This window comes from Corvus cornix, chromosome 15, assembly GCF_000738735.6.
Source record: "Corvus cornix cornix isolate S_Up_H32 chromosome 15, ASM73873v5, whole genome shotgun sequence".
In the NCBI taxonomy this organism is placed as follows: domain Eukaryota; kingdom Metazoa; phylum Chordata; class Aves; order Passeriformes; family Corvidae; genus Corvus; species Corvus cornix.
In genome coordinates this window covers 1,932,717-1,944,861 of record NC_046345.1, presented here as the reverse complement: position 1 = coordinate 1,944,861, position 12,145 = coordinate 1,932,717, and positions in this window count along the sequence as shown.

The following is a 12,145-nucleotide window of genomic DNA, read 5'->3' as shown; positions in this document are numbered from 1 at the left end:
GGGACAAAGGCTGCTCCAAAGGCACCTGCACTTGCCAGCAGAGCAGAAGGACCCTTGGCAGAGCCCTCCAGAAGCAGAGCTACCTTGCCAGAACACAGATTCCGGAGCAAACAATGGCTCTTTGTACGGCTAAACCACACCAGATGGCTGGTGCTGTGAGGCTCCAAGTTTAAGGATGCACTAAACCGCTGTAGAGGAGGAGCAGGGATGAGGAATAGAGCAGAGCAACCCCAGGCTCAGCCAGAACTCCGGGTGTGGAGCCACAAGGAGAAAGGGCTGCAGAGATGATGGGGTGTAACATCCCTGCCTGCCTCACCGAGCAGCCTCGCAGGGAAGCTCCCACTCTGCCAAGACCTGCAAACACATTCAAAGCCCCGAAAGTGGTCTCCAAAGAGACCCAGGGAAGAAGCAGAGCCTTGAGGAGAGATGATTTACCAGGCTCCACAGGGAAACACACCTCTCACGTCACACAAAAGCTGGCTGTGGATGTAGGAGAAGTAAACAGGAGAAAAGCCTGCAAAGGCTGATTCCTTATGTGCTGCAAAGAAAACCCTCTCCCAGAGAAGTGCCCTGTGTGTGCTACCCCCTGCAACGTGTACAGCAAGAGGGAATTATGCCAAAGTCAGCAGCCTGAAGGGAGGAAAACACCACACAGTGAGTCAGAGGAAGAGATTTTGCCTATAGATGGTAGAAGTGCAGCAGAGAGATGTGAAGGGGGCAGATGAGGAGTGGAAAAGGCCACCACCACCAGCCGAGGAGATGGAAGGAGCCATGAAACCTGAGCTGCAATGCAGGACGAGGCTGGGAGCTCGGCTGAAGATCTCTGCATTATGCAAGGCAGTAAAACTACAACAGCCCAGCCAAACCCTGCATTCTGCAGCGCTGCTGTCACCGTCCCAGCGGGCACTATAAACCACGGAACAGCAGAGGGAAGGCACAGGCGGATAATGTGAGTAGTGGAAAACCAACAATAAGTTATAACCAACTGAATTCATGAATCAAATGAGCCCAAAGCCAAAGCGAGTGGTTCCTACAAGGAAAAAACTAAAATTTGTGCCCACAGCTGTTAAAACCTGGGGAGACCTGCCCTCAGGTTACCAGGGCACCACTGGAAGGGATGGAGCAAGTTTGTGCTGGCAAGTGTGAAACTGCAGCATCAGCTCTGAAGACCTGAGCGTTGAACCCTCTGGGGACACCTGGCACTGAAAGGGATGGAAGACAAACAGGAGGAGAGAACCAGCCTCTCCAAGCACAGCAACAGAACAGGAACACACTGTTTTCAACCTAAAAACACCAGCAGAGCTGCACACAGGCAGATGTCCAGGCCAGGGGAAGGTGCTGGTCAGGGTGGTGGGCACTGGAGCTGCGTGCCCACTGCACAGCCCACGAGTGTCCCCAGCAGTGGGGTCTGGAGCATGGCCAGCCCAAGGCTCTGTTTCCACTCCCTCACACCTGGCACCCGCCTGGGCTCACCCAAAGCAGCCTCCAAGGAGTTTAACACTTCCCTTGGCTGCCAAAAGCCACACACAGGTTTGCACCCTCACAGCCCCAGCTGTTCCAGGCCTCCAAGGACAGTAGCACCCCTATTCCTTATTAATAACCCCCAAGTTGTTCAAAGCAACAAAACATTGGCTTCCTGTGAATCTGCGCAGTTTTTCCTGGCAGCCCATCCATGCTGCCTGCCCACAACATGGAGCAGGAGCACCAAGGGTCCCACACTGCCAGATGCTGCTGGGATTGTTATGGGGCAACACAATAAATCTCCTGCAAACCCCTCATTTCCGCCTGTGCCTCACTTTCCACCCCCCAAATCACACATGCTGTGGCTTTTACCAAGCTGAACTCTTAGGACAGAGGGGGGGGAAAAAAACTTCTGGTGATTTATTTCTTGACCCAAAGCTATTCCTTTTGGAGGAGGCCTTCCATGCCAAGTCCTAACTAAAAAAAAAAAAAAAAAAAAAAAAAAAAAGAAAAGAAAGAAAATAATAAAATCACATTCATTAGTCAGCTCACTTGGCTGGATCTGTAATAAGAATGTAATAAACTTTCCATATGTCTCTGATAAACTAGACAGCTTAAGTTATGAGCAGAAAAAAAGGCATCAATTTTTAAAATGTCGAAATTTGCCATGAAACTTGGGCCAAGCACTTGTTCCTAATGAGATGGTGGAAAGAGTCAGATCCAAGTTTAGAGACAAAAGAGCTGGAGGAGGACACGCCAGCTCAGCGCTTGCGGCTCCTTTTAAAGCCCTTGTTTTCCCCAGCAACATTCTGTCAGCTGGCTCCCCCTGCTCCCAATCCCGGATGTGTCCCCACCTCAGCACAGGCAGGAGGCACTGCTGACCCTGCCAGGACATCCCTCAGCAGCTCTGGGATGGAGGGTGCTCCAGGCACGGACACCCCTTTGCTGTGAGCAGGGGGGTTGATAAAGAAACTTTGCGTGCCCAGCGTGGGACTTCACACTTTGCCCTCCAACCCCGGGGATTTGATGCATTTACATTCACAGCATCCCACTGCAGGAAGCAGTGAGCCAATGACCTTTCAGGCTGACACATATCCAGGGTCATTACCCTGAGCTCAGCTTTGATGAAACCCAGTAGCACGTACCAAGCCAGCTACACTCCTCTGGAAAAGGGCCTTGAGAAGTTCTGATACTCTTGGGTATGGCCCAAACTTACTCTGCTGGTCAGTCACACACAGCCACTGTGGGAGAGTGTCCCCTGCCACATTGCTGATGCTGAGCCCTGCAGATGAGCTGTTTGAGGGATGGGGGCAAACCCTCAGTTTGACCCCACCACAGATGGTGCCCATGGATGGTGGCACACGGGGTGCAGATTTGGGCCGTGGGGTCGATCAGTCCAGGGTACAAAGGGTGGTCTCTAGCCCCATTCAAGCTCTGGGATGGCAGGAGCAGCATGAGGGCAGGCTGGGACTGATCTATAAATATTTTGCAACCTGTCCTCCTTGCAGGTAGACACAGAGCTGCCCCTCACCCAGGGTTGAATCTGAGCACCATCAGCCTCGGAGAGTGATGGTCTTTCAGCACTTTAATTACAAAGCAGTAGGCGAGAACAGCCCGCCTGATGTTCAGCAGGAAATTGAACTGCACCAGCACAGCAGACATATTCCTGCACAGCTCCCCTAGCAACTCCGGGAAAGTTTCCAAATTCCTGCACCATTAACATTTAAGGAATCGTCTCTGAACTCTGGTAGTTAAACAGCGAGGAGAAACAAGACACTGTAAATGGATTTGTTCAGTGTAGGTCAGTTACCGGAGGGGCTGTTTAAATCAGGGCTTGCTGCTTCACACTGACAGCAAAGGTCTGCCTCAAAGCACTTCATCATTTTAAGTTTTCCACCTATTCTTTTCTCTTTGACCACTATCAGGCCATGGCAATATCTTATGGTCATGCCCTCTCACTGCACAGAGCGGAGGTGAGGGGACACAGAACCTCAGGTGAGAGCAGCTGCTGCTTGTGTCCACCCTGAGGCCACAGTGATGGGCAACCCACCAGGGCGAGCTGGTGGTCACATCCCAAATTCCTGGGTGGATCAGGCCAGTGGCCACGTACAACCACGACAGTCAGCGCTGGTGGGAGGCACAAGGAGCCCTCGTTCCCAGCACAGCACAGCTCTGAAATCACTGCCTGCCCCTCCCCTGGCTCCCCCTTGCACTGCACCAGAAGACACCTTGATGCTGTGGGCAGGAAAATAACGCTGTGATTTATTTCCCCACACAGCAGCCTGACATCTTTATCGGTGTTTGCAGCAGGCGCAGCCCTCGGCGCGGGAGCAGCACTGCACACACAGACCCCGAGAGGCAATTGTGTTCCTTCAGTGCCCAGCACAAAGTGCTCTGGGGTCTCAGGCTGCCCTGAGCATCCCTCACTTGGCATGAATCATTTCCTGGCTAAATCACCATCTGGCCATGCTGCAGGAACTCGTTAGGCCTCAGGCTGGGCAGCTACAGGGCAAGGCTTTCCTCTGGTTTTGTTCTCCAGTGCCCACCCCACATTTGAGCTTGGCCTGAGCGCTCCCTCTCCAAGGGTGAGTAGGTGGTGAAATTGCTCCTTTTCAAACAAGCTGGAGCTCCCTGGCCTCAGAGTTTAACATCAGCCCAGAAGATGCAGAGTTTCTTCCCTCCCCTCTTTTAGTTAAACTGCCCCCTGCTACCCAGTAGTAATTATAGTTATAAGCTCCTGATTCAGTGTCCTCAGTCCCAGATGGAGAACCAGTTCTGCCTCCAACACCCTCTCGTAAACCCATGGAACTGGGGTTCTCAACTGAATAATCTAATTTTTTTTTTTTTCTTAGGCCTGGGTCTGTCCTGGTGCAAGGTGCTGGGCAACACAACCCAGCCACGCTCCAAACCATTCCACCCCTTAAAATAGAGTGTTTTGCCATGGCCCCTGCCCCTTCCAACAGGCAGCAAACGAGAGAAAACAGTAAAAAACTGACCAAAACATGCCTCTGTCCTGGCTGAGCTGTCCCCACCATGCACCCAGCAGGATGCACTGGTGCTGCCCAACTCAGCTGAGGCAGTCAGACACATCTGGGAGTCATTGGAAGGGAGCAGCTCCCCCACTCTACGAGGAGACCAGGACCACCTAGAGCTTCAAAAGACAGAGTCCGCACCCAAAAGTCCACATGTATCCCAGTCCTTGCCCTGAGCCCGAGCTGCCGACGGCCTCTCGGTGCAAAATGCTGCACTGGAAGATTCACAGCACCAATTAATGGAGCAAATTGCACGTCCGGACACCACTGCTGCCACGGGGCTTGGATCCCTTCAGGCCCCTCAGAGTAGTACAAGGAGTCCATGATTTAATAGTATACGATTTTGGAGTTTACAGTAAGTTTAAGAGTATATAATGAGTCAAAATCACCTCCAATTAGTTCTTCTGGGACCACGCTGTGTATGAAAGAGTTTTGCTCCAGCCTAGCGACCCTGCCTCTCCTGCAAAAGGCATGGAATTGTGGAGAGCACATTAGGAGAAGGGACTGTCCCCTCTCAGGGCTCGGGTCTCACAGACCTGGCCATGCTCCTGCCAACAGGCAGCTTCTGTACAGGAGGTACCAGCACTGCCTTAGAAAAACAGATTTGGCATCTGGAGATGGTACAAAGCACTTGTGCTCCTCTGCAGCCCAAATGTTTGCTGGATGTGTAATTCTCTCCGCTAACAAATCCAGGAGGAGAACAAAAATAAATTCTGAAAGAGTTTATGTACACCCTCCTGGGACTTCATTTCAAGTCTAATTACCACTTACACATATTCATTTTCAAGTGTTGACCTCACAGTTTCTCCCAATGCAAACTGAGGAAGGGAGGCAGAGGCTGCTCCTCTCCCCAGCCCAGAGCAGCAGCAATTGGCAGTAAGTGCTCTGTCAGACAGCAGTGGTTTTCCCAGCCCTTTGTGGGTGCCAGGGATGGGGCTGAGGCTGCCCCAGCCTCTGCTGAAGGACCTGGATCCACAGGCATTCCCCATGCCTGTGAGGGGGTTGTGCATGTATATACTCAGCAGTATTTCTATAAATGCATAAAGCCAGTGAGGTGCTCAGCCCTGCACAAGCCCAACCCCACTGCTCAGAAGGGGACCCCCAAACCCTCTAAAGCAGTGTGAAACTGGGCTGGGAGCAGGCTCTCAGATTAGCCCTGCATGGTAAATGAACAAGAAACCCTCCCACAGCTGCAGCAGCAAGACAAGCACAGCCCCAAACACACCCTGGCCAGGCAGAGCCAGCCCACACACAGCACTGCTCACCTTTAGAAGGAGAAATCCCACTTTCTGATGCACACTCACAGGATCCAGCACTCCTGGATTTACTGTTATCTATTTCAACAAGTCAAAAATCCCCCTGGTCAATACAGCTGGAAGGAGAGCCCATCACTCAGCCGCCCTGGCTCTCAGGCACGATGATGCACTGGCATCAATCACCAGGCACAGGAGAAATAAAAGCACTGGAATATTGTTGTTCCAGGATTAATGCCTCTTGCTGTGAAAACAAACGTCCCAGACTTGCCTCAACATTCATTTTTGATAAATGATTTGACTTCACCTTGACACTCCTGTAGCAGCGGGAGACCATTATACTGAGACAATGTTTTATTCTATTGACATTATCTCTTAATTATAATGTGAGGGATATCAAAGAGAGCAAGAGCCCACCCATTCCTCAGGCAGAGTTTCTGTAGTTTCTCCTGTCAGGATATCTGGAAGAGGTTTATTACAGCAGCTCAATGATCTGCTCCAGTCCAGCCTGCAAAGGGGACCCTGACCCACCTCTCTTGCAGCCAGGGAAGCTGTGCCCCTTCACACAACCTCAGGCCATACTGGATGTGTTTTTATCCAGTAGCAAGAGGTCTGCTTGTCTGGTTTCTTTTTTTTTTTTTTTTTTAATTTCCTGAAGCAGGGAGCTTTTCAGAAAGACAGAAAGGTCGCTTGCATATTTTAAACTGAGATTTTTAGCAAGATTCAAAAGGGATTTGGCATTTACTGTACGTCAGTTAACATTCAAATGCAATTTTTGGAAGAGATCACAAACCTTATGCTTCAGGCATTTTGCCAGTTGCTAACTACTGGCAGGAGACTGATGAGGTGAGTTATGTGCTCACCTGTGCTATTTTGGGGTTATTTCCCTCCCCCCAGAAACCCCCAGGAGCAGGCAAAGCGCAGACACTGCCGTGCAGAGCTCAGCCCGTGCTCCGGGGGCTCGGCTGTCAGCAAGCCTGATTGGCATCAATGGTTTGAAAGACTTTGTTTTGCAAAACCCCTTTTGCAACGCACGGAATAAACGAGAAGATGGGGAACCAAAGCGCTCCCTTGAAAATTCCTGAGCCAGAGCAAGCATCCCTGCTCCTGTCCGGGAGCCCTGCGGAGCACACTGCTGCTCTGGAAGGAAAAGAACAACAACGCAGCAAACAGCGTTCTTAATATTCAAACGGAGCCAAATTAATTAACTTGCACGAGAAAATGGCACGGCCTTTCGTAGTGGGATGAGGTTTCTCTCCATCAGGAGGCAGCAGGGCAGGTCTGGGTGCCAGCAGCACCTGCAGCCCCGCGGGGCTGGCACAGGGCGGAGGTGCCCGCGCAGCATGGCAGGAGGGCCGGGCCGGCAAAATCAGCTGTGACATGTTCAGCCGAGCAGGATCGGAGGGGGAGCACGGGGCTCATCGTAACATCTTCATTGCTACCCCGCAGCCGTAAGCCAAGGCGGCTCTGCCGGTGACAGACAGTACCGCGGGTCCCCCGTGTGCTCGGGGGCAGAGCAATTAGCGGTGCCCTGAACACGCAGGCGGGGAGGGTCTGGTGCGCCACAGCCACACACGCTGGCAGGTAAGGACATCCTCAAATAACCGGGAGCTCCATCAGGGACAGAGGGATGGGGACAGAGCCCTGTCTCAGCCCCACAGCAGCACTCACGATCCGGTCATGCCCAGTCTCCATCAGCAGTTTGAAACCAGAGCGTGAAGCTCTCCACAGGGAGCATGTGTTGATTTGTTTCACGATTTCCATTAATTACCAGGTAAATGAGATCCCTGCACACTCCTTGGGCACCTTGCCTCATCTGTTTGGGCTTTGACAGCTGCTGGAGCAGTAAGTATGTTTTCATCACACGATGCCTGGCAGTGCATCCTCTCCTCGCTCTGACCTCCAGAATCATCCCATCTGCTTTATTTCAGCATCCTCCCTTGGAATTTGTTCTCAGCAGCTAAAAATCCATCCCAGTGCAGACAGGGGGCTCTGAGCCCCTGAGGCTTCAATTAGCAGGGGAAAAGTACCTTGGAGCCTCGAGGCTGGCTGCAGTTTTTGGGCAAATGACACACAGAGTGCTGAATTTGGGACCTGGCACAGGGCTTGCATCAGGCTGAGCTACTGTACACGAGGAACCAAGCAGATCAATCGCTGGTGCCTTCAGCTTTCCCTGGGAAACCTTTCCTGGAAAGCCAATTAACGGCACCTAGTGCCCACTCAGCTGCTCTTAATTTGTAATTAAAGTCAGGCCACAGCTAAGCAATAGCAACCTTTGAGGGGAGGCCATGGGGAAGAGGGGAATAATCTTTGATTTATTACAAGGGAGAGAGCCATAGCCTGGCTGCAAGAGGGACTTGTGGAATCACACAGGTTCCACAGCTTAAAACTCTATTGACCAGCACAGGGGGCCTAGGGGAGGCAGAGCTCCTTCTCTGTCCCGGGAAATTCCAGGGATGGAAAGGAAACCGAGTAAGGCAGGAGGTGCAGAAGGTGCCACAGGGCAGCCCCAGTTAATGGGTGGCTCAGGGAGGTTCTGGGGGACACAAGCAGGAGCAAGCAGGGAGCACTCAGAGGACACCAAACCCACCCCCAGACTGCATCCCTAGGGAGCTGCCCCTCGAGGTGAGCAGCCTGCTCCAGTCCCACATGGGAACACACCTGGGGGGCCAGGCACACCCCCAACCTACTGCCCATGGTGATCCCAAGCCAGCAAGCTGCAGCTCCGATTGAACAGGGATGATTTTTCTGGGGCAGGGAGACGTTTTGGATCAGATGAAGGAGTGGGACATACACTCACCCCACTCATTTACAACCTGTGACATGCCCCAGTGATTTACAGGCATGAAGAGGGCCTGCAGCCCACTGGGCTTTCAAGGATTACTTAACACAGGATGAAGTAGATCAAACACAAATGGGTGGATGGTATGTGAACCACTCCAGCCAGCCAGGGTTGCTAAACCCTCTGGTTTCTTTCACAAGGCTTTGAAATGGGGAAATGTAGCTTCAGATAATTTATTTGCTAGGGGCACTGAGGAGGGCAGGGGAGTATTTATGAGCTGAAGAAAATCCACAAGGTATGTCTCCAGGGCTGCACCCGCCAGGACACCAAGCGCTGTTCAGGTGGGGAGGGGGAATGCGATGCCTGCCAGGGAGAGAGGTCACCTCCTCCAGAGCCCCCAAACTATTCCCATCAGGGCATGAAAATTAACATTGTAAACAGAGCATTTTCTAGAGAGGAGGGAAGCACAACCATGGGCTGTCTGGCAGCTCTCTGCAGGCAGGCAGGGACTGCCCCTTGGTCTCTGGGGGCAGACAAGCTGTTTGGTTACCCACAGGGGATCTCCCCTGCACCCCTCCAGGATGCTCAGCACATCTGGACCTGGAGCAGCCCTGCCGAGAGGGAGGGGACCAAGTTACCACCATCAGCAATTGCTGTTAGCTAAAGCAGTGCTAAAAAACCCTAATCACCATTTATTTTTGTTGTCACTGAAGGTGGTTTCACTGCTCCTTGTAGCATCCAGAGCACTGCAAACACGGTGCTCACAAGGGAGATAGCTGAGAGAGAGGCTCAGTGTCGGAACTGGGGACACTTAATGCAGATAAGAGCCACAGGCTGTGAACCTGGAAAACACCAACTTCCAGCCCCGGATGTTCCCATGGATCTGCTCTGCTCCAGTTTCTATAAAAATGGCCCCAAGCCAGAGACTTACTTGGAAAAGCAGAGGAAGTCTGCAGCGAGGGGGAGAGGGTAATTCCTTGAAATGCTGTCTTTGGGGATGGATCTGCAGTTGCTGGAAATTCCTTCCCTGGAAGCTCAGCTCTCTCCCCCCAATGGCTTCCAGGCCTGTGCAGTGCCTTGTGCTCAGCACTATGAGTGATGGGACACCATGACCCACAAGCCCCACATTTTGTGGGCATGAGGTGAAGCCTCCTGTCTGTGGCACTGGTTGCTCAGGAGGCAATTTCCTACAGGAACTGGTCCAGGAACCAGTCCAGATGGAAAAGACAGAAAGCAGCTGGGGCACCTAGGGAGGTGGGGTTTTTAACAGTGCTACAAACCATGTTATTAAGCCCAGAAATGCAGCTGGATACCTCCAGGAACACTCAGCAGCAACATCCACAGTCACAGGGGCAGACAGTGAAGACAGGAAGGATCACCAGGCTGGGAACCAGGCAGGCAGTCCCTGGGGTGTTGCCTGAGGAGGATTGTCTCCACCTGAGGGCAACAACCCTGTGGGGCTGGCAAAGCCCCTGACCCGGGATCAGCTGCTGGGGATGGTCCCTGGCCCTGCAGGATCCATGAAGCAACTGGAGAAGGGCTGGGCACAGCACTCAGACCCTACACATATCCAAAGCAGCATTTGTGCCATCAGCATCAAATCTGAAGCCAGTTCATGTCTGGGAAAATCATGAACTTACCCAAAGGAGGAAAATAATAATCTTTTTAAAAAAGAAACCCCTCTAAAATAGCATTGTGTGCCTTTGTCCTAACCCCCAGGAACCATGGGCTGAGGGATCAAACCTTGTTCCTCAGGGGACTGATAGCACCATTTGGTATCAATTTTCCATCTGACTGCTCCTTTTTAGGAATTGTTTCTCTTGCTCCAGAAAACTTGTGCTCCCAGGGAGCCACCAAGCACAGGGAGCACAGATCTGAGCCGGCTGCACGTCACCACTCCGAGCCCCACAGGCTTGGACTGCAGCAGGAGCTCCCTGCTGGGCATGGCCCCACATGGATGCACACAGCACAGGGAAGGGAAACAGGGACTCCACATAGGGCCGTGGTCTGGTTTACCCCAACAGAGCTAAGATTTGGCATGTGAACAGCCAGGAGAAGGTGGTAGCAGGGTGACTTGGGAAGCCCTGTGGCCACAGCAGCAAGGATGGAGCATCCCAAAGATGCACTCTGTGCGACGGGCTGAGGCTGTGGCTCTCACTGCCCGGACACAGGGACACCTCAGTAAAAGCAACAGCCAAAGCAAGAGGTACAGGGGGTTTTGTTTCCCTTTTTGAAGGGCAAAAGAATTTCTGGCAGCCCTGGGTGGAGGAGCTTGTACACAGACAGGCTTACTCCCAGAAATAGTCCAGCCCTGACTCCAGTGACCAGCAAGGCAATAAAATTAAGTTCCTGTGTCCTCACAAGCAGGACGTGGAAGGACATTTAGTCACACTCTTTCAATGAAGCATTAAGCACCATAAAGTTTAACACCAGCATCCAACACACCCTGGAGATCTGAGGCTGCACTGCCAAAGCCCAGCAGCCCGTATTCACTCTCTGCCACAATAACACACCCAGCATAGGACTCAACGCGTTTCCACGAGGAAAGGGGGTCCCCACGGCAGGGCTCACACCGGGGGCGATGCCAGCATTGCCCAGCACTGTCCCTGGGCCACAGGGAGAAATCTCTGCGGTGTCGGGCACCTCCCAGGCGGGCTGGGGGACAGCCAAGGCAGCAGAGGCTGTGCAGGGCTGAGCTGGCCAAGCACAGAGGGCAGCTCAGGGCCAGGGCTGCCAGGCACAAAAACATTTCCAGCTCTGTGTCACAGTGAGAAAGGGCTGAAACCAGCACAGAGCCCCACGCACAGCCTAGGGAGCGAGGCCCAGGCTGAACCCCCAGCTGCACGCAGGGGGGTTGGGGGTTCAAGGTACATACACCCATCCAGAGCCTGAATCCTGCAGCATAGCACGACACAGCAGAGAGCCCTGCCCAAGGGAGGATTAAACCAAAGCAGCACAGGAGCACAGGCAAACCCTGCAGTGCCCAGGCTCTCCTCCAAAACCACATGAGCTGCTTGTCCTCCCTCCAGCTATTTTCTTCCAGACAGAGAGGTTCATTGTGGCCAAGTGCAAGAGAAAGCAAGTACCACAAGTCACTTCATTCCCTCCAGACACCTTTTGCCTGGATTTTGGGTCCTGCAGCCCCACATTGCAGGGGCATAAAGCTGGGTGTCCTATAGCTTCCAGGGAGAAAAACACTTCCCCATCAAATATCATCATACCACCACTATAACTGCAACAGCTACACATTACTCAGTTTGTTTGTTTTTTGTGGGTTTTTTTTTAGCAGTAATAGCTACAGCTCTGCCCCAGGAGGTGCATCTGCCCACAACCACCCTAGCACTGACCCCACTCACCGCCCTGCATCGCTGGAGGATTCTTGCACGCAGGAGACTAGAGCCACAACTCAGAAACAGACCCGAATGCAATGAAGAAGGGCAGAACAGCTACACACCAGAGCAAAGACTTGCTGGAACTCAAATCATAGCCTCCTGTGCCCCACAGGGTTTTAACCCAGCACAGCTAATGAGGAACACCTGGGAGCAATGAGACACAGGTGAAGGGGATAACACAGAGATTGCCCCTGGTGTAGGAGGGTCTGAATCATCTCCTCAGCC